Here is a 5,635-nt window from a genome sequence, read left to right as displayed (position 1 = left end):
CTGATGTATCCGAGATGTTTTTTTTGTTTGCCTATCTACATGCATATTTATTTAGAACATTCTGAAGTATGAAATAAACAAATAGAAAACAAAATAAGATGAAAATAATTTTGCTGGGTAGAACTGACTGTTATTTTGTGAGCCACTTCAGTGAAACTATATTGGCAGCAAAGATTTGAAAAGGAGTTATTTCCATGAGGGATTAAAGTTTTCAGGTCACAACTGCTTTGCACATAAGATTTTTCTTCATGGAAGTTACTTCACATACAGTGTACTTTATGCATCACAATGTGATTAACATATGGGTTTATTTTGCTATGAACACATAAGGGTACATGATTGTATGTATATGTATATTTGTTGTGTGTAATATCTTTTTTCCTATTTTGAGAGAGGTAAAAGCATTTTTACTGAACCTAGTTCTTTCAAGTAAAGTACAGTGTTCCCTACACATTCACTGGGGTTAGGGACACAACTCACATGAAAGTGGAGTAAACACCTCTTTTTAAAACCTGAGACGTTCTCTCTAGGAATCTCCAGGTCCTCCAGCATGACATTTGGAAGAAGTTGGCCATAAAGTCATACTGGATGATCGAGAGATTCCTAGAGAGAACATACCAGTCACATCTGTGAATGATCAAACATGTAAAAGTCAAAGCTGCAAATGTGGGCCAATTGTATAAGGAGTTTTTGACTACACCACTTGAGAGTGCTGGGAGAAGCCTATGATAAAAGTTTGCTTTGTAAAATAAAGTTGCTATACACAAGAAGCTAAAAAGAGAAGGGATTTAATTTAGTCCTCTCCTGAACTTACTAGTTTTCTTGTGTGCAGGTAACTTTGATGTAAGAAGACTTTAACAGTACAATTGCTTTTCTGTAATCTGAAATAGTAGTACATTCAAGAAATTGTTTTACCATCTCATTTATATACATAAACTTTCTCAGAAGACAGTGCTCTGGACACCACTGATAATTCTAAGCACAGTGTATATTTACAAGCTCTGCTGATTAATACAGCGCGCCCGCACCATACGCGGCCTTGAGCATGCGCGCTCAAGCCGCGGGGCATGCGTGGGGCGGAAGGGGCGGTGCGTCCCATTCAATTGAATGGGCACGTGTGCCCGTTGCGCCCCGCCGCTGCCACGCCGCCGCGCACGAGCCCCATTGTTTCCAATGGGGCTCGAGCATAGGCGGAATTCGCCTTACGCGGCGGGATCTGGAACGGATCCCCTGCGTAAGGCAAGGACGGACTGTAATAGTTTTAATGTTTTTGGAGTAACCTCACTCTGATCAGAGCCTACAGTGTGTACATCCATACCTTTAAATGAGACATTTCAGGAATTATCAGTTCTTGAGAGCTACCTTATTCTCCAGTCATCACAGCTTTGCCTAGTGGTCAGATGCCCTGACCACCAGTATAGGTCAACACCATTTGGCAGTTAAGTGGAGTATGTGTGTTTGTGAGGCAGTGTTACATATAGACATGTATAGTTGTATCTTATGTGTTACAAATTTTAAATGAAAATTGAGTTTAGACCATCTGTTGAAGTGCAGACTGCCTTACATATTTTGAGTTGAGATGATGATCCTCTGGCATGCCATATCTTCATATGATAACTTGCACTTTCATTATTATACTTGATTGAAGTTTGGACTCTATCTCAGCTTAATTCTGAAATTTACTTGGTAGTGTTCAGGTGATTTTACCTATCTCACTTTACTCTGAGGCTAAACTGGGATTATCTTATATTAGGTAGAATACAATAAATGCATGTAAATATTAAAAAATATATGTTTAGTGTCATATAGTGTTAATTTTGCAATTTTTTTTACTGTGAGCATTGTTCTTGGCCAGATCTTTAAAATATTTTTTCTCATTCTCACATACCCCATCATTGTCCAGTAGTGCAAGTTATGTCATGTTTAAATGAAATTCTAGGAAAGTTGGCAGTGATTTGAGAACCTGTCTGGAAAAAGTAAATTGGCTTTTCACACACTGTTTATTAGTTTTTTTCTTCAAAAAATAGGATCGATAGCTAAGCCAACAGATCTTACTTGTTTTTTGTGGGCTTTTCGGGCTATGTGGCCATGTTCTATGTGGCCAACATTTCTGATGTTTCGCCAGCATCTGTGGCTGGCATCTTCAGAGAATGCTTGCCTGGAAAAATGTCTCTCTCTCTCTCTCTGTGTGTGTGTGTGTGTGTGTGTGTGTACACACGCACACACTGTGTGAGCCTGGGAATGCAGGAGTGATTTACAAGTGTATTCTGTGCTGATGGCAGGCCTCATGGGAGGCTAATGCAAAAGAGGATTAGTGTCTGCTAATTGGTGATCATTATCTGCTGGGAAAGCCCCTGACACTGAATGGTTTCCCATTTGCATTTGCATTTACTTGTGTTCTTTTGCCCAAGAACCTACAGCACTTTATAAATAAATCTTAATAATAATAATAATAATAATAATAATAATAACAACAACAACAACTGGATTCATAACTGGTGAAATAAGAAAAAATATTGCCCTTACAGTTAAACATTTTATTTTTAAAACTGGATGCTATTTTTTCTAGTAATCTATAGTATTAGTTTAAAAATAAACTAACATCAACTTTTTAAAATAATGTATTTATTTTCTGTATTTGGAGAGATACTCTTTGTTGTTATCTGCCATCAGGTCAGTTTCTGTTTATGGTTTGGGGGCCAAAATTATGGATTTTGATATGACCCGTAGATAAGTTGAAGATAAAATGTAAGGTATGCAACAAAGGCTCTAAAGAGTGAAGCAAAGGATAACAATGCCAAAGAACTTACAACATTCCAGCAGGTGTGACTATTTGTGCTCACACTAAAGGCTGGATGGATGGGAGAATAAAAGGGAGGCAGTGCTTCTAGGACACATTATACTCTTGGGGATGGTTCATTCTTTTAATAAGAGTTAAAGTATAGACCTTACACTGACCCGTTGATAAGTCAACTCAGGTTTTTGGGTCAATTTTTTTGCTAAAATATCTAGACTTATACATGAGTATATACAGTGATTTGGAATGGAGTCTTCCTCTTTTCCTTCTGCCTTCTACTTTACTAAGCCTTAATCTTTTCTAGTGAATTATGTCTTCTCATGATATGTACATGAGCAGTCTCAGTTTAGTCATCCTGGTTTCGAGGAAGAATTCAGGCTTTATCAGCTTTCTTCACTGTTCAGGTTTTAAAACTATAAATAGACATGGGAAATACGGTGGCATGGACAATCTTACAAAGTGATCTTCTGTTAAGATATATCATTGAAGAGTAAAAATCAGAGACATGGCTGTGTTAGTCTGGAAAATCAGTATGCAAAGGGGACTTGTCACACCATTGAAATGTATGGGCTGAAATAGATGGCCCTGGAGGGGCGGCTTGAACTGCCCCTTCTGAAGCTGTATTGGGGCCGCAGCAACCGCATGCTGTGGCTTCAATCCGCCTTGAAGCCGGCTGAAAAAGGAGTGTCAAAGAGCTGCTCCTTTTTGGTCGGCAAGAAGTCGGCTTTTCTTGCCCCACCATGGCTGGAAGCTGGCTTCAAGGTGCTCTGGTGATGTGTGGCATATAAATGCTGTGCCACTAGAGCACTTGGAAGCCGGTCCACGTCTGGGCAGCTGGGTGGCTTGAAGCTAGCTTATGGATGGCTTCAGAGCGTGTGGGTATAAACGCTGTATTCTGAAGCTACCTGGACAGCGGTCTAAAAGGGCTGTCTGTTTAGGCCCTAACTGAAAGAAAGAAGCTCGGTAGCATGAGCTTTCAAAGACCTGAGTCTGTTTCCTCAGATGAGTGGGGCGCAAATGATGGTTCTAGAAGAGAAAGTAGAATCAAGTCTGAAAACTCATACTACCAGCTTCTTTCTTTCAGTTAGTCTCAATGGTGCGACAAAATCCCTTTGCACACTGATTTTTTTAGACTAACACAGCCATGTCTTTGAATTTTACTATTCAGTGATATATCTTAACACTTTGGGATCTTTTCTGGTTCGTTCATAAGCTGCCTTTCCAAGTCATAGTTTCAATTCTGATTAATGACTGAGCCAAGGTATGAAAAATCTTGAACTGTTTCAATGTCTTCATTGTCTACTTTAAAGTTAAGTAAATCATCTGTGGTCATTATACTCCTTACTTTGGTTTGCTTAAGTGTTGATGTTCACTTTCTTTCTAGCATTGTTACAATATTTATGAGTTCTCACTATCATAGGTTGCACCACCCTTATAGAAGACTTGACTAAAGTGTGTGCTTCCAGTCCAATGTATAACAACTGTAAACCATGACTAACTGGCAGATGTAAAAACCAGGCTAAATAGAAAGAAAGGGATTTACTTACAAATTAGAAATTGCATGCCCTGGTTTTGTGCCCATATATGTTGGAGAGACACAGCAAGTTGAGTTTGTATTGGCATAGGAGTCCCCAGTGCAGTGCCTGCCCTAACTGCATAGGCTGGCACTCTGATAGTGATATACAGAATCGTAACTGAGGACTCAGGGCTGCATAGGTCTTACATGTGTCTGGTATGGTCATGGGACCAAGAGAAAGCTTTTCCCTGCAGATTGTACCCTTCCATTCTCTAAAATGTTAAAAATAAGATTCAGCTGTACAGAAAAGCTAATTCAAATAATCTTTTCATTAATTCCAAACCCTGTGTTAGAGCCAGTTTCTGATAGATCTTGGCCCAAAACACACGGGCCAAAAGAAACGGCTTCTGGATGGGCTGGAGGTGCACTGTTTATATGATGCACATCTCCAAAGAGCCAGAAGCTGTGCCAAGGCTGTGCTCTGGTCCTTTAGACCGGAGCAAAAAGCCAGAATAATCTGGCTTCTGACAGTGTAGCTCGGTCCAGCAGCAGTGGCCTGCTTTTGGAGCGGGCTGTGCAGTTGCCATGGACCCAATCAACTTACAGCTAGAGTGGCCTCGGGCCACACTTTCCCAGCTATCTCATTCACCCCTATGTTAAAGGATCTGAGGAATAGGACAGATTTCTTCTCAGATACCTAGAAAAGTCAATTGCAAAAGAATGGTACTTCTCATTGCAGTAGATACATAGATAGATACATACATAAATAGATACATAATTCTACCTTTGTCCCCCCCCCCCCACTTTTGAGTTCACCTATGCTTCTCCAGCTATCTCGTGTGAAGGACCCCAACTTATTTTTTCTCTAGTGTGCCAGAGACTATGTGCCACTTGCTACATTTTTTTGTTTCCTGGAATCTTGCCAGGGATCAACAGCCAATGGCTCATAGGCTGGCATCCGTCCAGGGACCTCAGCACCTGAACCACGGATTGAAGCTGCAGCTACACAGGATGCTTGATTTCCCCAGCATGCTGTTGGAAGGAAAAACTGGCTACCTGAGTTGAATATAGGCTGTGTTTAGACTTCATGGTGTGTGTGTGTCTGTCTCCCCTTAAAATCTATGCAGGTACAGTATAAGAGGACCTGAACAGAACTCTGCAAGCAGCACTAAACTTTCCAGTAACACCTAAGTACATTTGTTTCTGACGCAAGACTATCAACAGGCTAATGGCAGTGGAGAACTTAGAGAAGGCAAGAATCAAACTGATGCCAGACACAGACTTTCAGCAACAACAACAACAACAACAACAATAATAGGATT

This window comes from Sceloporus undulatus, chromosome 4, assembly GCF_019175285.1.
Source record: "Sceloporus undulatus isolate JIND9_A2432 ecotype Alabama chromosome 4, SceUnd_v1.1, whole genome shotgun sequence".
Classification (NCBI taxonomy): Eukaryota; Metazoa; Chordata; class Lepidosauria; order Squamata; family Phrynosomatidae; genus Sceloporus; species Sceloporus undulatus.
Note: the sequence above shows the minus strand (reverse complement) of the source record.